The sequence below is a fragment of the Calonectris borealis genome, chromosome 3 (genome assembly GCF_964195595.1).
Source record: "Calonectris borealis chromosome 3, bCalBor7.hap1.2, whole genome shotgun sequence".
Taxonomy (NCBI): domain Eukaryota; kingdom Metazoa; phylum Chordata; class Aves; order Procellariiformes; family Procellariidae; genus Calonectris; species Calonectris borealis.
Window position 1 is genome coordinate 36,390,035 of NC_134314.1, and position 23,246 is coordinate 36,413,280.

The window sequence follows — 23,246 nt, forward strand, 5'->3', positions numbered from 1 at the left end:
AGAAACTTAACACTCACAATACTAACCACTTGAGAACATCTCAGGAGTGAAATTCCTAGCCATGCAAGTGCGAGAGCCTTTTTGAATGCTCTAAATCTTGATCGACTGAATTATACATAAGAATTCGCTTTCATAGAAATTTAAATAGCCAGGTCATTGTATGATATCCTTTGAAAAGAAAACACACATAATGTTCTCCCAGGGTTTTCTGAGAAGTCACCTGGGGTCCTTTACCTGCTCAGCCTTCCACTCTACCATTCATCAGCTCTGACAAAATACAATTAACATGTATTTTTTAAAAATATGTGGCAACTTTAATGACAGAAACTGTTTACTATAATCTGTAACAACCTGAATTCATCCCCCAGAATGAAGACACCTCAGACATCTGGAATATTGTCAGTTCTTTGCAGCAGGGCTGCAGCAGAGGCACATGCGCATGTCGATAGTCCTGTTAAAATGTCGTGCTGCCTTGTCTCGGTGATCTCTCTGCCTTTCGCATGCTCGCGGGATTCCTGGTGGGCTGTCCAGTATTTCTCATTTGCACATTTAAGATGGTGCTGATATATATTTCTCATTCATGATATTTCTCGTTCATCACAACAGACCCTCGTGGTCTGATGGGTACAGGGTGAGCCTGCCCCTGAGTGACAGCTGTGCCGACAGACCTCATCCGTGCGGTGCAACTTGTCAATGGGTGCTCCTCCGCTGCTGTTTCCCCCGCCTGGCATGCTGAGGTGCAGGAGGAACAGGGTGATGCTAAAGGCCCTCTGCTCTCCCTCCCAGCCTTGAACTGTGTCTGTCCCTATTAAGCAAAAATTGGTTGGCGTCTCAATCTAGCCACGCTGTTCTTGGTGTTCCGGTAAGTCTCGGTTAGATTGGAATTACAGAGGTTGGTCCAACTTTCCTAGGAATGAAATTGGAAATGCTTCTTGCCTGCCTCCTTATATACAGACAACGAGTACAGTAAAATACAATTTGCCTTGTTTTCTCTTTCCATCTTTTTTCCCCACCTTGCTTAGGTTGAAGTTCTTACACTCAGATTTTACTTGTGTGTGAGTTTTCCTGTATTTTCCCAGAAGATTTACAGAACAGACGCTGCTGTGTCTCAGGTTATTTTTAGGTTTCCCAGGGAGAAAAAAGGGGAGAGAGAGTAAAGATGCGCTCCTACTGATGAGGGAGCGGCATGTCAGATGGTGAGATAGTGCTCAGCACTGCTTGGCTTTTCCGGCACTGTGGAACCGACCGGCTTGTTTACACTGAAAATATTTTGTTGACCATTTCCTGACATTGTATCCTGTTTTGCTAACAAAGGGGGTTCTATCCAGTTAGCAAATTTACATTTTCATTTAGTTGTCCAGACATTTTTTTCTTCCAGATAATAATTATCCTTATCTGTCTTTTACAAATAAAAGTAAGGCTGAACATACAAAGTACTGCCCTGAAAGGTAATGCCAAAGGCAAACTCCCATTCTCTAGAAGTTATACAATGTTTGATTTGTCCAAATTGTTAAACATTCCTAAATTACGTCAAGTGAAGATGCAACTGTCAAATTCACCTTGTCGCTTTGCAGGCATGTTGAACGTTTTAAAAACCCAAACAAGCTCATAGCATGTTTCATGAGTGGTAGGAATGTTAATCTGGACACAGGATTTAACTCCACCCGTGCTCTGCCTGCGATGCAGGATTACTCAGGAGCTTTGTGTATTGCCATTTTCCTTTCCACGTGGACATCACACTGATCCTTAACAGAACCCTTTCCCTACAGACCCCCCTGGGGTTTCCCTTTATTCCCTAAAAGAGGCCAAGGCATCATTATGACTATCATATCTGCAGGGGATGATAGGGCTGGAAGAAAATGTTTTGTTTAAATTATTTATTAGCTCGTGGCTGTACTCACAACATCCCTGGTGTTGTCCAAATGCTCAAAAAGGATGCAGCGAAGCACACCCTGACTAAAGAAAGGTAGTTAGGGCTGCAAGATTAAGGAAAACACAACAGATTTTGAAGTATGAACTGGATTCATTTCCCTCTGTCAGCAAAATACACAAGAATTTTATGGCCATCGGGTGGAGAGCAGAGGTTTTGCGCATACAGTCAGGGTCATTGTGCCACTCGTGAAGTATTCCGTGAAGAGAAGCGAAGTGTTTACGGGAAAGCTGACGAACCAGCGGGCGACGCTAGGAATGAATGCTGGTAAAGCCAAAGGACGGGGAGGTGACACAAAACTCCAGCAGGGCTGGTCAGGGAGGGGCGGTTGTGGGTGCCGTCGGTGGCGTGACGCCGAGGCTGAGCATGATGCAATGCCGTCCAGTCGGGCCGCTCTCCCGAGTGACGCCAGCGCACCGGCAGCGGGGATGGGCAGCCGGGCGTGGGCAGGTGCCAGGGAAATCCCGCAGAGCTGCCATGGAGGCCGGCGGGAAGGCCTGCGCTGCCTCGCAAGGGCCAGAGGGTCGGAGGGGACGGGGCTGGGGCAGGCAGACGCTGTTCCGCCATTGAGCAGCGAGCGTGACCATCGCCGCTCCCGCCCATCTAAAATCTGTCAAGGCGGGTGCCCGGGGCCGGGGCTGTGAGGGTGGGGACACCGCAGGGCCTGGCCCAGGGCGAGCTCAGGGGAAGGAACTGGGGGTTAAACAACCTCGGACTTCCAAGGTTTGCCGCAGCAGGAGAGCCGCCACCTCCTCTGTACCTTTCTTTATGGGGTAATGGTTAATGAAGACAAAGATAACCCAAAAACTGACCCTTCATGCAACTGCATTGGTAAAAAAAAAAAGGACAAACCCAACCTCCCCCAGAACCACCACCAGCCAGCCCCAAGCAAGGCACGTCCCCAAACCAGCCCCTCAACAACAGCGCTGGTGCGGGAGGGCGGCTGCCCGAAGGGTGCCGGGCCCTGTCCTACCCGCACCGGCCGGGGCGGCCGCGGGGAGTCCCGGGGCGGGCGGCAGGCCGGGGCACCCTGTCAGGCAACGCCGGTGCGGAGGGAAGGCCGGCGAGCCCGGGCCAGGCTTCCCAGCTGCCGCCGCCGCCACCGCCTCCTCCTCCTCCTTCCCCCTCCCACCGCCCCCGCCGGCGCAGCCCCCGCCCCCGGCCTGCCCCTGTGGCGCTGACGTCCCGGGCGGCCGGCCGGGCCAGGCCGTGCCGGGCGGCGGGGGGCGGCGCAAAGCAGCGCAGCAGCCGCGGCGGCAGGGCTGGCAGCCGGGCGCCGAGCGCGGCGGCGGCGGCGGCGGCGGCAGCAGCAGCAGCAGCAGCAGGAGGTAAGGACGCGGCGCTGGGCCGCGCAGCAGGCCCTTGGCCCCCTCGCCCTCCCCCGCCAACCCTCCGTGTCCTCCCCCCTCCTGGCGGGGCGCGCCGGCCCTCTGGCCCCCCCCCGCCGGCGCCTCCCGCCCGGCCCCGGGGCGGTGCGGCCCGGCCCGCCGGCAGGTGCGATCAGCTCCCCGGCGGGGCGTTCGCCAGAGGCTTCGTCGTGGGGAGCGGGGCTTTGCGGGGGCAGGCGTCCTCTGCTAACAAACGCGGGCTGAGCGGCGCACCCAGCGGCGGCCGCTTCTTTAAGGGGCGCTCGCTCGGGGCGGGGGGCGAGCGCTGCGGGACGAGGACGGGGACGGGACGGGGCGGGGAGGGAGGGGTTGCGCCCGGTAGCTCTCACCTTACACGCCTCGGTCGCGAAGGAAACATATTACCGCCGACGTCCGGGCGCCGGCCCCGGGGTCTGCGGGCTCGGGGAGAGCCGGTTGCTCCGGGAAGAGCCCCTCCTCGGGGCGAGCGCTCCCCGCCAGCGCTCCGCGGGGTGGATGTGCTGTACCCAGTCCTTCCCGATTAGGTACGATTACAGTCTAAAGTGATTTTTCTTCACTTCCTTAAATGAACTGTCATGGGAATTTCTTTCCTGTGGGTTTGTTGGTGGTTTTTTTTTTTTTTTTTTTTGGTATCATCCTCTGTAAAATGCCGTCCATGCTGAGTTACAGCTGAGCTCCTCTCCTTGTTTCAAAAACATTTCTGGTCTGGTAGGATTGTCCTTGTCACAGAAGAGAAATTTTTTACAGCCTTGACCGGCCAAACACAGTATGACCGGTAGTGCAATTGAAATACATCTTCTCTTGGCGTGTTTCTCGTGGAAGTACTTTTGCAGGCTGCGTTTTTGGAGAGCAGCATGCGTAAGCGTGATGTGCTACCAAAAACTGATACCCAGTTCCTGTAACTTGCATTCATTACTGACTAGGAAAACTTAAAAAGGTTCATCCCCTTAATGGGCCATCACTTGCATACAATTTGCAGTGCAGCATATTTATAGTTGGTGCTTGTCTGATGCTTGGCCCTCAGATTCCTAACTAGTAAATCCTAATGCCACCAGAGGCCCGTAAGATTGAGACAGCTAAATTAATAGATTAGAGGTTGCATAAAAGGATGGTTGTTACCTGTAATTTCATCTAAATAATTGCTGATTGTCAGGCTTTTTTAACAAAGGTGGAGAGAAGTAGTATGTCGTCATGACTTGTGTCCTGTTTTGCTCTCGGATGGAAAAGACCTTTGAGGCGATCTAATTTCTTACAGTTCAGTTGGCATCGCCGGGCTGCGGAGCGGCCTATGAACTGGATTCGCAGCTATCGGAGTACAAAGGTTGGCCACGGGCTGAGTTTTCCTTCTGTTGCAAACGTGACAAATTAACAGAGGGTAGAGATGAACTCTGAAGTTAAATGACATCTGCAATTTTTCTTTTCAAGATAGAGGGGAATGCTAGGGAAAAAAGCCTAATAACAATAGAAATGATTTAATGATTGAAATTATTCTTGTGCAAATTTAAAAATGTAAGTAAATGTGTTCTTGCAGTATTTGTTTAAATATCATAAAGCTGTACTAAGGTACAAGTTAACTATGAAGTGTATGGTTTATAAAATAACTGCAAAAAAAAGGTCTGAGTTTGTTCTTGAGGTGGGAGAGTAAATATCGAAATTGTCAGAGCAAAAGTTAGAAACCTTTGCGACGTTGTTTTTACTAACATAGAAATTAGGATTTAGCATGACTGTTTTTTTAGTGGATGTGTTTTTAATGTGTGTAAGTTAATAAACTATTTAGTGACGGCACAGTTACGCCTTCGAGTGTGAAACATAAAGCCAGCAGAGTGAACATAAAGGCAGTAAAGTTTGCTGCGAGGCTTAATAGCTTTCTGAATTAAAACTATGTCAGTATTAGCTTGCAGAAATTGTAAGTAAGTTGAACTAATTTTCCCACTCCGAGTGGGCATTCATGTATAATCTGCGCTAAGTACTGTGTCCTTCAGGATCTGGGATCGCCATGCGCCTTTGTTTTGATACTGGGTCAGTATTTTGACCCATTAATCATAATGTTCTCATTAGGCAGGTGAAGTAGTGCTTCCTTGTGCAGGGGTGGAGAAGGCTTTGTGACCCAATCTAACCTTCATATTCTCTTGGTATTTGATAACGCTGGTCTGAGGAAAACGTTGAGGTTTTAGAAATTTTGATGGTCTCGTGAGTGATGTGGCAAAGTTGAGTAGGGACTAACTTTTTATTGTCGCTTTCATTATAAAATGTGGAAGCATGCGATTAAGCTGGCAGGTTCAAAATGAACAAAAGGGGTGTGTTTTGGTTTTGACTCAATGTGTAGTCAGTTGAGCTTTGGAAATCCTTTCTGAAGCATGTGGATACTCAAAGTTTACAGGGACTCAAAAAACAACCGGACAGATTCATGGAAGGAAAATCCACTAAGGCTGACTTGTACAGAGTACCTCCTGTAGCTCAGGGAGTCACTGAGCTGCAATTGGAGCCTGAGAGAATACACTGTGAAAGTGCCATCAAGTATTTACCAAATTTTTATATTCATTTCAGGCATTGACTACTGCAGGCAGTATACTGGAGACCACAGACCTGCCGTCTGACCCAGTAAGGCTGCTCTGAGGAAAATTATTTATTCATCTGAAGTGTTTGAGAACAACTGAGCCAAAGGGACTAGGTCTAGAGATAGCAACTCTGGGTGATTATTCTTACAGAGTGATTATGAGTTGTCATCAAATTGGGAAGTCAGCTTAAGTGGTGCCGGGGGCAGTTCTGGCACCTTCGTACTTTGGTGTCATTGATGTCTTTGATCAACAGAATTATCACAAAGTCTGAAGGAGACGAAGTAGGGGTTTCAGGCCTTATTTTTGAGGCTCTGTTTTGGAGGACAAGAGATTTTTGATAAATTGGATGGCTGTATTCAAGTACAAGAGACAATTTTCAGGAAGGAGACCCCATAATGCAGATAGGCAAAGTCAACTTGGCAGCAGCGCCGTGGAAGTAGATCTGAGGGTTATGGGGGATCACGACAAGCAGCGGGATGCAGTATGGTTGAAGTTATCATTCAACTTTTTGTACTAGTGAAGCTTAAGTTAACAGAATAATGTGTTCAGTTTTGGCCACAGCCCTTTAAGAAAGATAAATGCAAACGTCTCAATCCAGCAGAAATGGTCATCAGGGTTTAGGAAGGGTTTGGAAAGCATCATCTACAGAGATCACGCGTCTTTGGAAAGTGTGTTCTAGAAAGGCTAGACAAGCTGAGCTCCAGCAGAAGGAGGATGAGATGAGGGGACAAGAAGTTGCTACAGTCTTAAAATTAGTGAGAAGTGGTCTGTGTCCTTCTGTCAGTGACTGTATCGAAAAAGATGAAACTAGTTTGTACCAAAGATTTGATGTAGTTCTTAAAATCTCTTATGCTTTGGGGAAGACTGGAACAAGCTGAGGTTGTGCAATCTGCGTTTTGCAAAGGTTTTTGAAAGTCATATAGGACTTGTGTTAAGGATATATTAAAGACTTCCTCACGACTGTTTTACTTGTTCTCGTGCAGGGGCTTGAACTTGATGATTTCTTCAGGTGCTATCAGTATTCTGGCCTGAGTTTATGTGGAAAAAGTAATTTTAGTGCTCAAAAGAAATTTAGTTTCTGTGATAAAGACCTAGAATCTTTCAATTATTGCTGGTCATCTGATGTTACAGCTTAATGCATTTGGTTTTAAAATAGCCAGTGTTGAGGCAAACTATTGCATTCGACAGCAAAATGTTGTGGTCTAGGTGTGTAGCCTGTAATCCCATAGGAAATGTGGGTGTAGGATCATACTGTGATTTAAACTAGGAAAATCAGACGGATGAAACCTGAGGTATTTGTCATCTACTCTAGTATATACTGTATGTGGCTTTGTAACCTGTGTCCAAACGTTACAGCATCTTCTGTTCTGAAACACTTTTAAAGAACTGTCAACCTATTTAAAAAAAAGAAACCAGACTTGTTAAGTAGCGTATGTTTCTTTAGATACCCTCATTTTGATTCTGTTTTTTAAAGTACGCATGGGCAGATAAAAATGACTTAACATTTTAACATAGCACACCATCTGTTTAGGTTTTTTCTTTGCTGTTACTTGGAATGACTGTATTACATTTGTAGTAAATACTGGTGACTGAGACTTATGTTTCTGAAGTATTGATAGACACTATAATAATATAAAGAACACACAGAAAAATACAGTTTTTGAACTGAAGTCTGTGGATGAAGCCTTTTTTTTTTCCCAAAATAGCAGTTTAGCAAAGCTAAATGTGAAGTATCAGCAGCTTTCACGGTTTTTCCTAAGGTTTTGATGGCAAGAAAAAGATAAATCTGCGGGCTCTTGAATCTCTGGCAGAATGGTTTCTGTAAGTAATGACCATACATATTTAATAGTATGTATTTTATTGGAAAGAGTGTGCTAATTCTGTCTTTCAATAAGTGACTGTCTTACCAATTAAAAAAAATTGATTTAGCCAAAGTGAGTTCTTGCTTTTTCTTTTGTTGAACAGCATGAAAAAACGGAGCAGAGGGCCAGGCAGGTCTGGTTCGGTTTGGTCCTGCCGCTGTGCTGCGTGCCGCACTTGAGAGGCAAAGCCTGTTGCCACCAGTGGACCAGTTAGCACGGCCGTGCGAAGGTGGTTTGGGAGCCCCCGCAGCACCCTAACTTTTTCCCAGTGAAAAGGGAGTGAGTTGCAGCCAGGCAGCGTTTACCCTGCAGACACGGTGCTGCCTGCAGCTCCTGTAGGCATGCAGCAGATCTGCGAGCTAAATTGCAGCTACTGTTAGGAGCATGGCGTGCAGAAACGCTTGGTTAGCATGGGTTGGTATCTGCGCGGTTGTGGCTACACCGCAGGTCATACCCAGGGTTTATGCGACTCCTGAAACACTTCTGTTAAACCGGGGGTCTTTCCTCATCAGCTGAACGCTTCCCCTCGCTCTGCAAGTGGGTGGATAAAGGATAGTTTCTGCTTGCTCCAGGGAATGAGAGATGGACGAGGGATCTGGAGTTAAACCTCATTTTTCGTATGTGCACCTCGCAGCACTGCAGCTGCTGCTGTGTTCACCTGGCCACAGTGGTAAAGGCAGAATGGGGCCAGTCTCCAAACTGGGATCCAGCCCTGTCAGTGCCGAACGGAGCTGGTGCGGACACATCTGTACCTGCATCTTTTGGGACCCGGCCTGCTCTCAGAAAAAAACAGTAGAGAAATTCCCAGAATTGTCAGCTGGAAGTCTGAGTGAACTCTGATTTGTAAATACTCGACAAAAGGCCTTTTTTAACATAAAAGAAAACTTTTCTTTGCTTTTTGAAGCAATGTGCCTTGAATGAGCTTGCTGAATTTCTTTTGCAAACAGACAATTAAATTAACAGTATTATTTACATATTGGTTAATTATTTAGTTTCTTAAGCAAATTTGTTTTCGTTGCAATTAACAACATCTATCAGATATTTGAAATTGGGGGAGGAAAAAAGAGAAGCAGGGAATGTAAGAAAGTCAGTGGTTCAGAAAATGTCTCCGATATCTGCAAGATCTGTGTCTATATTGGTAGCAACAGCTTCCTGAATTGTATCTAAGTGTTTTCATGGATCCTTCAGGCCTGATCTGAAGTCGTGTAAGTATTGTTAAGTTTTGTTTTTTCAGCAAGTCCAGCTTGTGATTTGCATGGTCCAGAACTCCATCCCTCGCATCTGCCGTACTGTCTCTGTTACGGTGACACTCGGCAAGGTTTTGGTTATCTCAGGTTCGTTCTTAGTGCCCCGGATCCAAAGCAACCTGGCTAAAAGGTGATACTGTAAAAGCCGTGTTTCAGAAGAAGCTGCCGGTGGGAGGGCAGCGTGTCCTTCTCCAGTCCTCTAGCACGACCCGTGAGGGAGGCCGTGCCTGCGGCAGGGTGAGGACACCCCCTTTGAGTTCCCACCCGCCTTTCGCTCTTTCCTCATTCAAGCGCAGCCCGTCACACCTGCTCTGTAGTGGTGGAGGTGACAGCAATAAAAATCTTTCATGAAATCCTCCGTGGCAAAGACTGGCTATTTTGCTGCGTCTTCCTTTTTCTCAGCCGGGTGAGCGCTGTGCGCAGGCACGCCGAACCTGCCCACCGCGGTGCTTTGCTTGTTTGAGGGGAGGTACTGGAGAGTTTTGGGAGGGGGATGCTCTGTAGCTGCTCTGCTGGTTTGAGGTTTAACAGTGTGCGGTAACCGCCTGTGCTGTTCGCCCTGCAGGGTTTCCAGGACAAGGATCAAAGCGTTCAGGAATGAAGAGGCTGACAAATATTTTTAGTAACTTAAATTTCAATGATTCTCTAGGGTTGCAGTTTTGTGAGTAGTTGGGCTGATCTAATTGCCTGCTGGCCCCCCGAAAGGAGGAAATCTTCCCGCAGCTGTGCCCCCGCTTCCACTCCCTTCCCAGCAGTGTGGATGGTCATTGGGCTCTTCCACACCTCAGTGCAAGCTGCTGGCTCCGCAGAAAGCAACTAAACCCGTCGCCTTTCTCTTCCCCAGCTCCGTGTTACGGAGGGATGTCATGAGTTGCAGAGCTTATGCAACGGGGCAGCCGGAGCATGTAGCGAGGAGCAGAAACGAGGGGAGGCAGATGAAGGGTTTACCCCTCTTGGGGTGGTAAGCTGCTACCGGTTCAGCTCTCATAAACCACAGCATTTTTTGCAGTCTTTTAAACCTATGTAACCCTTCGTTGCCTCTACCAAAAGGTACACATATGCCTCCAGTAGCCCTGTTGCGGAGAGAAATGTGGACATAAAGACCATATATAGGGAATTTCAGAGTCAAAGCAATAGGACCGGAAAGGATTTTAAAAGATCACAGACCTCAGAAGGCCCTAAAATAACATGGACTTTTGTTACTGTATAAAGATAAGAACACTTGGTTTTAGTGCATGTGGTGGTTTTGGAGGTGGGGAGGAATTTCTTTTGTGTGGTGTGGTGTTCTTGTTTTTTTTTTTCCCCTCTTACCTGGGTTCTTTTACAAAGATAGGGAAACTAATGAGATAAATCTTCGTCTCATTTTATGGGCTCCTAGTAAGTTGTTATTTTTGCAGTGTTTGCTGATTGCTTTAAAGCTTTTGCTGTGTTCATGCACAAGCCTTTTTGGCAGGGGCTTGGGTACATGAATGGCATTCTGCAGCGTGTTCTCCAGCATATTTCTGCTCTAGTGCAAGGAGGGTTATTTATGTGGATGCTACAGGATGCGCGTTTCTCCTTCTCTCGTACTTGTTGGCTTGCCTTTCGATGAGCGTGTTGCCAGGCCCGTCTTCTCCTCCTCTTTAAATTTTTTTCCAAAAATAGACCTGCAAGCTGTGTATTCATTTGTGGGAATACATGTGCATGTTGCATCATCACTTTGTTGTCCTTATTTGCTCTTTGCTGGGATCAAGCTATTTCTTGGAGACTTTAACGGTTTTATAGATTTCAGTAATTGATCCTCCATGGTTAAAAGCATTGCTTCAAATTTCTAAGTTTTCAGGGGAAAGAAGAGAAATGGGCTTGTCTGTCATAGTTGCGTTCAGTCGGAACTGTTGGGAACAGAGCATTTAACTGCAAGTGTACAGAAGAAACAAGTTTCAGAGATGGTGTGATGATGTTTGTCTGTAATTCTCAACCCGTTAGAGTACTCTTCCATCTTCTCAAGCATCTGAAACTAGTCGTGGTCAGACACTTAATCTCAGATTATATGGACCTTGAGATAGTCTTTGGTTCACTGCATCAATGTCATAAATTAAAATAATTTTTTCTTCAGGTGTTTGGAGATACATTATAAGCTTTTGAAAAGTAGTGAACGTCTTAGTATCTTTTTAGATCGTTTATACAAGAACAAATCTAAGCTTTGGTTAGGGGAAGGATGCTTTTTCAAATACATTTTGTTTCATATTCTGATGGGAGTCTGAAACAAATTTTAGATCTTGTTTTATGTTTTGCTTTGAAGTTCTACATCCTTTCAAAGGAAAAGATTATTTCTTACTAACCTAGGGAGAGGAATCTTAGACATGAAGTTTCTTAGCCTGTTATCATGTCTTGCTCAAAATGTCAACGCACACAGAACATGTTTTTTGCAGTGCAGTGGACTAAGTAGCTGCTTTTCTTGGGGCTGTAACAGTCTTTCCTATTGTAAATGAAAATACAGTCTTTCCATGATATGGGATCTGATGCTATGGGTATTTCTGTGTTACAGGCTAAATTATAATCATAGATCTTCACCACCAAAACAGCAATGGTAATATAAATAATATGTTGACCATATGCTCTTGTGGGCTATTCTCTTTAAATTTAAATCCTTACAGCCTTTCCCAATGTTGCATGCATATATGTATTTTGAAAATATTATATCAGACTTCTTTTAACTTGGAACTGAAAGTACTTTTTTTTAACAAGTGTTGGAGGTCAGCTTTTCTATTTCTGTTGATACAGAGTTGTGTGTCTGTTCATGTAGCCTAGCAGGGGTTTTAAGATATTAAGCTGATTCACAGTCTTTTTTTTAAACTGCCCTTTGCAGCTTTTGTTGCAAACCCTTCTGTTACGTCCTGGATCAGTTACTGAGCTCTGTAGAAGGAGAATTTTTTGTATCCCTTTAAAAAATGCAGTTCTGTTTTTTCCTGATTTTTTTTTTTCCCTCTAGTAAAAAATTGTGAATTCGTGTTAGTAATAAGTGCTGACTGCTTGAGTGCATCAAATAGAAGTGGAAACTTGTATGATTTCAGAGAAAACCAGCTATTTGAGATGAGTTGTTCTCTGTATTATTCCTGGTTTCTTTCTGAATCCCTGTGGGAGGGAAGAGGGCGGACAAAGGCCACTTTATGCCGCTGGCGTGTTTGCTGAGTGACTCTGCTGCTTTAGCCCTAGGGAGGAGGTAGAAGCGGGGGAGAGGGAAACTAGCAGGAGGAGGAAGAGTAGTTTGAGGTGAGCTCCTTCTTGAGGAACACGTGAAGGCTGAAGGACGATGCCAAGGTGGGAAAGGCTGAGGAGCTGAGAGGACCAAAGGGACCCCAGCAGATTTAAGAGGGAACACACGAAGATTGTGGTGGAAGAAAAATGCTGGTTTGACTGCTTGAAGGCAAAACAGGTTAGCAGCAGGGGTTGCCCTTCCTACCATGTCTGGGCTGGACTTTATAAAGCCATGTTTTCCTCCTCAACTGAAAGATGCTGTCTGATCCCCGTACATGCCCAGGCACTGACCCCGGGTGTGCCTGCCGTGGGGGTAAGACGACCATGAGACCTCGCAATTTGGGCTAAGTATTTCACTCCAAGACAGGTAAAGGTTTTGGAGTGACATCTGAAGGTGTGCTGAGGTGTGGTTACTTGTAATTAATAAAAGCTAATTGGCTCATGTTTTCCTAGGATTCAGCGCGTTCTCCCTACAGCCTCTCTTATTTCCATCAGTCGTCTTGTTGGAAATGCCAAGGAGTTTTGAGAGGACCCAGGTAAGACAGGAGCCTTCTCAAAAGGATCTGTTACTTCCCCCACTGTACATACTTTATGGAGAAATTTTAAGGGGCAAGAAACAGCTGTGCGTGAGGCTCATGTGGCTTTGTTTTGTTTAAAATGGAGCAGCTGATCAAACTAAATTCATGGCCTAGCTTTGTGATGAACATCTAATAGGCAGGAAAACCCACAAAACTCTAACCGATAGTCTCCAGTCTGACAATGAGGTAAGCACATCTGTGTGAAAAATACAGGATTTTTTTCAAGTATTTAATTTTACTTTTTTCAGGCCTTTGCTTAAGGAAAAGCTGTGTAACTATCACACACCTGAACATACAGGAGAATCAAGTTGAATACGAAATAGTAGCCACATTTGCAGTAAAAACAATTTTGTGTTGTGAGGAGTTAGCCTAGTGATGTTAGCAAGCATTTAAACAAAGTTTGGTAGTTGATGTGGGGGGCTGTGTATTTTTGAAGCTCATGTCTTAGCAGTCTTCAAGTTACTACTGTTGAAAAAGAAGAGTGATTTTTTCCTTTTTTCTGCCATGTCACCATTTCCCGTAAGTATCTCCTGCAAGTTTGGACTATGCTGAACTTTTAATATAAGCTAAAATCTTGTACTAGCAGTACAAGGGAAGTTAGAAAAACTAAAGCGCCGACTCTATTGTTGTACCTCTGTCAAGGTCTTCACATGCATTTCAATACTAACAAGAAGAAAAGGTGGGAGAAGAATGAAGCGGATTTTTAAAGATGTTCCTGTAGCTGAGGGAGGAGTCCTCCTTTTTCGGGTACCAGGGCTCTCCTCCAAGGGCCCCCACCTAGCTGGGGTGGGAATGGCTTGGTGTGGAGCTCGGGCGCTTCAGGCTGTAGTGAGTCATACGTGGGATGCAGACTTTGGTTCAGTGGTAGCTGATACCACCTCTTTGCATTGTTGAATGTAATGGCAGTCAAATTTTGACCCAGATGCATGGGATAGTGTTCATTTAGAGTTCACCAGAGCGTAAAATATAATGAATACTGCAGTATATGTTGTTAGCACGTAACCTGGATTACATTGTGTCTTGCCCATCGTTCATCTGCCTGGATCACTCTGAGATCCAGGCTGCAGCGGAGGTGTGGTCTGGATCCTTGGTGCTTCAAGTGCAGGTATTTGTGGGCGGCTTCACAAGGTGGCTCCCTCTGAATCAGACTTCGGTTTTCAGGATCCGTTGCTGCCCTTAAAGAAGCCCTGCGTAAGCGCTATCCCCAGGACACCTGCCTTTTCTGCCCCCCTCCCCCCCCCCTTTTTTTTTTTTCTTTTTCTTTGCTACTTCCAGGATATCCTGCCTTTTGTGTTTCACAACTTGCTGGAAATGAGAAGGATTTGCATGGCGTCAGTCCTACAAATGAGCGTGCAGCTTCTCATGCTCTTCGTGGACTGCATATGCCAAGATGGATTGCAAATGGAGTTTGTACAATAGAGCAAGTAAAACTGGCTGCATCAGTACGGTTTTCCGAGGATGCAAGAGATGCTGGTTTTTGTTTTACTTGGCAGCCAGCCTTGATGTCTAGTGAGAAGGGTAGTGGAGAGACGCAAGGCAGAACACCTTGGTGGAAGCAGAATTTAAGGATTGGAAAGAGAGTTTTAATCAAAATCCATATTTTTCTCTACTCTGCCTTCCCTTGTTGAGGATGACTGATGTCATACCAGTAAGCGCTAGATCGGGGATGGCTGTAATTACTTGGAAGCTGTCAACCTACAATTACCCCTGCTTGACAGCCTGAGCTTGGGAGAGTGACGTGGAGGACACATTTGTTGTGGGGAACACGCCTCTCAAGGCAGGCTCTGCTCACGTGTGCCCAGCACAGCCTGGGGAGCCCTGCAATGGAACGTGCTTGCTCCCCATCCGAATCAGCAGGAAGGAGTATTTTTTTGTTGTTGTAGACTGTTGTGGGTTGCTGCTCTGCTAGGGACTCCTTTGGCTACTCATAGCGGTCCTTGAACCGGATGGTATCTCACCGATGTTCTGGGTCAGCAGAAGCACCTTGTCACCATGCCAAGAGCATCCTAGCAAAGAAAACCCTATGCCTTTTTGCTGCCCACAGTATGTGTGGATTCACTGAATTCCTAGACTGAAGCAGCAATCTGTTTTCCTGTTTTTGGAAGAATGGAAGTGGGGGGAATACTGTGTTGAGCTGGAGATCTGCTTTAGAAGCAGAAGCTAATTTTAGCTGTAGCTTAATGTGTAAGGGGGAGGCAGTTTACAGTAAAAGGGCTTGAGAAGAGGAGAAAGTACCAGAGGTGCAAAATTATTGATGCTGGCGTTGACCAGGGTGGTGTAGACAGAAGCAGCCACGTGATGTAGGGAAAGCACGGTCTGGAACAGTGGCTTTGCCGAGCTGTGGGCATGCTGAACGAAGGAGGCTGAGAAGATGTGGTTCCCCTTCCAGGCAGAGCCTCGCTGGCCAGCTGGGCTCAGCGGCGCAGCACGGTGCAGGACCAGCACAACACCCCTGGCAGGATGGGGAGCTCCTCGTGTTCCCCAAAACCAAAAGCAGTCCAGAGCATTTCAAGGAGTTTTTCTTACCTGGAATGGCATCAGTTGTGATTTTCTAGGATGTGGCCCTTTTCTGCTGGCACGTTTTCCCTTAAATATCTTCAGTGATCCTGCCATTTCCGTGTTTTTTGACTTGCTGATAACTGACAGTTTTAACAACAGACGTGAGTTTCTCTTTAGAAAGCAAAGAGAAACTTTAGAGTTTCTCTTCAGAGAGCAAAAAAGCATTTTGGGGCTGGAAGAAGAGATAAACTACGGCATGCCTAGAGAAAGCAGGGAAGCCGAGTGTCAAAGAAGATGAAAATCATTCACTACAGTCAAGGTCTGTCTTTTATTGCACTGCTGCAACAGAAGGGCAGGTCAGGCGAAATATTAGTCCTCTGTCCTATACCTCCCTTCCCTTATGTTTTTCAGTATAAAACTCGTTCAAGAGAGTTGCAGCAGTAGAGGCTTACAGGAGGGCTGCCGTAGTTATCAGAGCACTTCTGGGTAGCTCGAGATTCGTCTCCAAAGCCACACCTGGTTTATTAGGATTTCCTATGCTGTTACGGTAGGACACACTCTGTATACATTTCCAGAATGATGTCAAAAGCTTCCGTATCAGAGGAGGATCATCACACAGCACAAGCTGCTGGATGTGTGAAGAAATTAGTTAAATTACAGCATCCAGTAAAACTTGAATAAGTTTTATAGAGTAGAAGCTGAAAAATACTTTTTGAATAACCTTTGAAATACACTTTTGCTTCTCTGTTGTGCGCTTAAACTCGAATGTCAGCAAATTTTGCTAGCTCGTCACTTCTAAAAAAAAAAAAATATTTATTATCTCTTAACAGACCAGATGCAGTGGCATTTTTTTTTTTAGCAAAATTAGATTTGTATCCTTCACAGGTCGTAACACTGGGAGGTTAGCCAGCATGGCTCACCCTTGCCTGTGAGGGGAGTATAGGAAACGGCTGTTGCTGGTTGTGCAGGCATTTGAAAAGGCATTTGATTAATTTCTTGTTTTCCTTGTTGTTCCCAAGTTATTGGAGTTATTCAAGAAGCAGATATGTTTTCTTTAAGTTTGTCAGGGTAAACTATTATAGCTAGCCAATTCTTTTTATTAGTTACCCAAATAATGCAGAAATTGTGGAAGATGTGAATTTCCTTTTAACAGAGCATTGATACTGAAATGCAATGTCAGGTTGATGGTTAATATTAGTAATTTTTTTTCTGTTTGGTAAGAAAGAAATACTGTCTGCTTTTGTTTTTTGGGGGATACTGTGACAAAAATGTGCTCCAGGTTTAAATATAGTCTTCCGAACGATAGTCTAGTGCTTCTTTTAAATATCCTCTATTTTTTAATAGAAATAATAAGATAATTCTTCAGACCTTGTGTACTTCAGTCAATAAAAGGAAACATGTATATCCCTGTATTTGAAGACAGGTATGCTATTGTGGAAGGTGGAACACGAGTCTTCCTAAAGAGGGGTGGAGTCTCCAATAACACGGTGTGACGAGGGTACTGATTCATCTGTTGATGCATTTTGCAAAATGGGTCTGTGGGTTGGTGTGTTTTGGTTTTTTTGTTTTTTTTTTTTTTTTTTTAGTTCAGTGGGTTATGAGTTGTAACAGTGGACTGCTTTGTACTACCATCTTACTCTTTTTGAACTCAATTATTCTTGAGTTCTTGCCTCAAGACTTCATATAGGTCTCTGGAAGGTGAATGAACTGCATGTATTTATCGTGTTCTCTGTCTCAGCACCAAACAAAGGAATTGGGCTTTTCTGGATTCCTGAGGAAGTGCCTGACTCGAATTAAGCCTCTGAGGTAGCAAGATTTATCTCTATTCTACACATGATTTTTTTTCTTACACTGTATTTTGAATCTCTTCTAAGATGACTTTAGAAGATCTCTGATCATATGATGTTGTAAGACAGCCATACTCACAAGCTTTTAGTTTTCTAGTTCCCATGAATCATTCAAAACCAAAACCTCTTCTCTGAGGAAGATTTTTACTCCAAAGAGGAAATGTAGGAAATCTATGAGGAGTTTGGTATTAACACCCCCCCCCCCCCTCCCCGCCCCTCCAAGAGGGTGCTCAGATCCTTCAACAGTGTGAAGAAATACGCATAATGAGAGGAGATTTGCAGTATTTCTATTCACAATGAGGAGTTTGCGTTGGTCATATCTGACTTCCACGTAGAATTTACCGATCACTGTAATTTAAGCTCCTATGGAGCTCAAATTTTGTGTGAATATACAAAGAAGATATATTGACTATGTGCATCTACGATTGAGAATATATTTGCTGCAATGTAGGAAGTGCTGAAGACCTCCAGACTGGAGTCCCAAATAGAGCGCTTGTGTGAACTTAAGGTGGAGCATTGTAGACCAGGAGTCCAGAAAGCTGAAGAGGATGCTTTGTAAAGCCCTGCGCCAGAGAATCATTGGGTTCTTTTCTTGTGGGTCCATTGACAGTAAGTTCCACAAGATCCCCCAGTCTTTCCTTCAATAGCAGCACAGCCTCTTCTGCATCTTTGATCAATCGGTTTGGTTTAGAATTGTATTTTTCATCCTTTAAAAACTAGTAGCATGTTAGTTTCCCTGCAAAAAAATCAGGGACTGTTTTGTGTTTTACTGTTTGGCAGTCAGCAGGGAGGGTCTTGCTTGTAATCACAAAAGCATTAATTAAATGTTTCTGTCATCAGGACTTTGCATGTGCCTTTTTGAACTGTTTCCTAGACCTTTTGGTTGACATTGTTGACATTTCTGAGTACTTGCAGTATCTGCAAATGCTGAAACCAGCCAGGAATTGACTCTCAGGTGTTTCTGGCAGAAGGCACTAGCACTTATCTTTGGCTGTGTCTGTATATGTGCTGAAAAATAAATAAAAAAAGCAGCTGCTTTGCAGACTGGGTGTGATGTCTTGCAAATCAGACTGAGAAATATTGAACTAGGAAGGAAAAAAAAAGTAGCCCTAATTTAAAATCTGTGTTATCGGTTAAAAGTAATTCTACAAAAGATTTTCAAAATGCTGTTTCTAATCTGTGTGGCCTCTGTTTCCAGTGATTGTGTATGACAGCTTTTTCTGCTAGATCAAAGAATTCTGTAGTCAGTTTTCCACGTGAATATTGTACATATTTAACCTGTGATTACGTGATCCTTATCCTTTTTTGTTTGGTAAAGGGTTTGTTTAAGACTTAAAGGAATTTCTGTGTGGCTGCTACTGAGCATATGCAGGAAAGTTGTAAAGATGTGCAAGAAGAAAATGTTTTACCTTGGCCTTGGAAGAACAAGGGGATGTGTCTTCAAGCCTAGAAATTGGTAATAATGTATTTTTAAGTGTGAAGAATTTTGAAACTATTTAGTTAGATTGCGTTGGAATTGGAGGAAGGCTTTAAAGTTGCTGCTCTTGATCACAGAAGGTGTTTGAATTAAAAGAAAAAAGTATAAGAAGATTTAAGTATCTTTGAAGCACGCTTAAGAATTATTTCACATTATCCTCCTCTCTAATTGATTAACTGGATAATAGGTTTAAATGTGCCAAATAACAAAACCCATGGATTTTATAGCAACTGATCTAAATTGATCTAATTAAGTTTGGTTTTTCCTCTTGTGTCACCTGGGTGAATCCTAATGATGTATAGCAGGTTGAATTAAATTGGGTTGTGCCTGTTTCTTGGGGATGGTGTTCAGAAAATCAGAAATTTCTTCAAGAACGTTAATTACATAAATGTCCTAAGTAGAAAAGGCTTTTCAGTGCATTTCTGCTCCATCTGCACCTGGTCCTTCTCACTTATTTAGGCAATTCCATTTGATTGCCTTTCTTGATAGTCTCAATATCGAGCGTATCAACTGCACTTTTTATGTGTAGATGTGTAGCTGGTAGATGGTTTGAACCTGTGATGTCAGCTGTGATGTCAGTTTTGCTCATTACCTTGTAAAAATAAGTTAGTCTTTTTGATTTCTGGACCCCCTGAAGTTTCTGCTGGGCACCTGGATTCTGTCAGAAATTTTACATCTGTGGGGTCTTTGGAATATTATTTTTTCTTAATCCCTTTTTGGGGGCTGCCAAACCAGCAGTTAAAAATAACTGTTCTAGAAGAGAGTTACTTAAATCCTTAAGGTCATATTGGCCAAATCTCTGTGATCCACATGAAGTGCCCTACTTTTACGTGGGAAACGTGATGTCAACCATCCTTGACATCAGATAGCTCAAAGAAATGCCAGTAGTCAATTCCAGAAGCTCCACAGAGCTGAACTCAGGCTGAGTCCGGGTAATTCAGGCCATGCTTGTACGTACTTTGAGATTTTTTGCAAAATGTTACAGGTAACATCAACTGGGGGAGATGAGAAAACCTGCTGACTTTTCAGAAATATTGAACAAAATCCTCAAAGCTATGGAAAAACCATTAGGTTTAGAAAGGTCTGAATTTTTAACCTGAATCATTAAGAAAATACCCCTAATTAATGTTTCAGATATTCTTTGTATTTCTGCATCTTTTATGTCTATGATTCATTTCTGAATCTTTTATGTCTGAGAAAGGATAGTATGTTAAAAATGAGTCAAGTTAGTCTGCTTGAACTTTGAATTACAAGTGGACTCATTTTTGTGCCTTAGAAAAGGCAGACATTTGGTCTGGATTCATGCTTTTCGACTGCATCCTTCACACCTTTGCATCTCTGTGTTTTCAGAGATGTGGAGAGCCAACCTAACAACTTGCTGTTGCCTCAAGGAGGAGTTTCTGCTCTCATCTCCGCCTTCTCATGGATATTCTTTCTACTTCTACCTTATGCTGGCAGTGGAGCTCACCCATCTTCTTTCTGAACTGGGAGGAATTATTTAAGTGGATTACACCATGCACTTTGGCAGAGATATTTTTCTGCAGGCGCCGGGGCTGGTACTGCCTGAGCGGGGAGGAGGGGACTGAGAGACGGGAAACGTGACTTTTGTCCTTGGGGCAGTGAGCTGTTAAATTACCTCACCTGCTTTTTTCAGGTGATTTTCTTGGAAGCTCTTCTCTAAGTCGCAAAATGTTGTGGATACTTCTTGGTAGTTTCCTAGTTGATTGTGAGTGGGGCTTTACATAGTGAGTAAGGGGGCTGAGTTGTCCTGGCAGAGAGGGAAGAGGGTTTTACTTATTTTTTTTGGTGGAGGTATCTGTGGTTTGTGGGGAAGAGTAACATTGCACGGATCTTGTGTTTTGGGACTTTAAACTTCTGTGTGTGAACCTTGTACGCTCTCCTTGAGGGTATTTTTAATAACGTCTTCCAGTGTGTTTTCAAAACAGTTTGGATTTACATTTTATATATTGCCCATACATGAAAGAAAAGTTTACTTTTTATAATGTGATGTTGGAACAGGAGCAGAAATTTCGATACATGATTAGATCTGCACAACTGCAAATGTTAGCTGTGCTTTTGGCTTAAAGCCCTACTTCAAATCTCTCCTGTCCGACAAGCAGTGGGAAGATTAATCTCCTCCGGAGAGAGGAATCCGTACCCCCGTTTTAGACAAAACATGATGATTAAAGTGATTTGTAGGTTGAATAAGCACAAGCCTTTGTTCGGGAGAGCTGAACAGGGTTATGTTGAAACACGCAGGGACAGGAGTTACTCGCATTCCTGTTGCCGCTGCTTCCAGGTTTCCAGTCCGCAGCATCATCTGATGGGGAGCCGGTGGTAAGTTACCAGCTGAGCGTATAAGCGATATTTTACTTTGAGACCTGTTGTCTGATGAGACGACGATACCTTTGGGTATCCTCCCGCAGCCGGGGCGAGAGCTGCTTGGTCGGGTGCTCGTTGGGGCGCAGTGCCCTTGGGTGGGCTGGGGAGAGCTGCCTGGTGGTGGCTCACAGTCTGGGGGCTGCTAGATCGTCTTGGGACAATTTAGAGGGAGCTAAATATAATTTTAATCATGCTTTGTTTTTAGAGAGCAAGATCACTATAATTATGTAAGCTCCGAAGGGAGAAATTCAGTTTAGCTGGTGTTTGAACTCTGTTTTTTAAAAGAAGCATACATTTAAAGTATTAACTTTGGAGATCTAAGGCAAAATTTTTGTGTTGTAGTAGCAATAGTCTGTCCTTGGGGAGAGAAGAAGGAAGAATAACTTAGCTTACGTTATTTAAATAAAAAAGGTTATGAGAAGCTGTCTTTGTGTTGTTTTGAGGCCTTTTTTGCTGGTTAAGTAATGCTGTATGATTAGTAGCTATATGTTACATGATCACTAATGCTCAGTATTAAAAAATAAAGCTTAGATTAAAACGGTGATAAAGTTGAAGATAAAATGCAGATAAAAAAGGGGAAAAAATGCCGTAACCTGGCCCGTGACTATGTTAGAGCAATAGTCTACAATTGCTGTCTTTTCCCATGCCAGGAACCATCAGCAGCTGGATGAAGAGTAGCGGTGTGTCTCCGTTAGTGTTTGAGTTCATCTTAGGAGCTTGCTGTTGTGGTCAACCTTCTGGTTGTCTGCACTTACTGCAGTGCAGGTCCAGGCACCAAACTGGATCCCGTTTAGACAAAACTGGAGTGGATGATGCTCCTTAGAAAAAAACATGATGCTCTCCAGCTGTGAATTCATATTCAGTCCAACGACCCAGGCTAGAGCCATTTGGTACTGACTAGATTTAGTAAAACCCTCAAAATGCCTGTAATATGGGCACTGGCTCCTCAGTGCTACTGTTTCACTGTACAAATTTGCTCCTATTGTACTGTGTTCCTTGCTAACGTAGATGTATCCATTGAGTTTAAAACTTATTTTTCGGATTTATGACAACTAATAATGTGAAAAAATTCTGTAAATAATATGTCCTACACTTCTGAAATTTGTCCTTTTATTGAGATAATGGATATTATTAAAATCTCTGCAATTAGTAGAAAAAGAAAAACACATAAAAACTCCACCAAATCAGAAGTATCTAACATTGACCATGCAGGGCTTCTATATGACTTCTCTGGTCTTGCTCTAACATGTGTGCAGTTTAATTCAGAATATTGTAGGAAGGGCTGTAAAGCAACAAAATGGAGGAAAGGTGTCACTTAGAGCTGAAAATAATATCAGTGTTTTCATTTTTCATTTTGTTCCTGAGATGAAAATTAGTGTAATATGATCCTAGCCCCACTGTAATGTTAATTCTGGGATAATTGTTAAAGAAAAGAAAATGAAATGGAAACTAAATATTCATGTAATTGAAGGAGGAGAAGGGAAAAGTGGTTGTGATGAGTTTCCTAACCTCTGGAGGTGTGCTCTTTGTATAAAAATACTTTGCATAGTCTGAAATGAAGGTTCAAGTGCCATAGATAAATGCTGTCCTCTTCGAGCTGCCAAGTCCGATTGGGAAGTAGCAGTGGCAGCATAACAGTGCTCATTCTCCCAGAAATCTTGTTCCAGCTGTAATTTCTCAGGAAGTTTTGAATTTAAAAACACCTGAGCCACATTTTGCAGCTGAATTTACAACCTGACTAAAAGCTTTCATTGACTCCACTTTTGGCCTCCTTGCCAAAATAAATAGGCTGTTCTTAGCATGTGACCATGGTGGTTTGTCCTCTGCATGAGCTTCTGTACAAAATTTGTAATTACGTTTAAGGGTTGGTCCTGGTAGCCGTGATTCTGCATGTGTTATTTTCAGTTTACTTTCATATCAGATTTATTGAGACCACGTGTGCCTGTGGTTGCTGTGGTTTAGTACAATTCCCAGCCTCGGGGATGGCCCTCTTGCATGTGAAGGGACAGTGTGTTCACTGTGTCGCCTGCACCACGGGACTTACTATTGAAAGCCTTAAAGCTACCCCAGATTTCTTCTGGAAGATGGATTTGGCCAAGCCTGGTCTCTTGTATAGGTTTTGTAACACTTGGACAGAAAATTAATAACGATTTTTGTGGTAACGCTGGTTGGTAGTTTTTAGTCACTGTTGACTTTAACAGAATCTTTTGAGCAGGGATGCACTTTCTTGCAGCATTCCTGTTAAATTAATAAATAACATTT

General features: G+C 43.9%; 1 protein-coding gene across 2 annotated transcripts in view; it reads left to right on the forward strand.

The window, feature by feature from the left end:
* Nucleotides 1-3,164: 3,164 nt before the first annotated feature.
* The window catches only part of MYO6 (myosin VI), a 115,371-nt gene continuing 95,289 nt past the window's right edge, over nucleotides 3,165-23,246 (forward strand). For both annotated transcript variants that reach the window (XM_075145343.1, XM_075145344.1), the window contains exon 1: nucleotides 3,165-3,258. The gene's annotated coding sequence lies outside the window, so the exon portion shown is untranslated. The remainder of the gene's footprint in view (nucleotides 3,259-23,246) is intronic.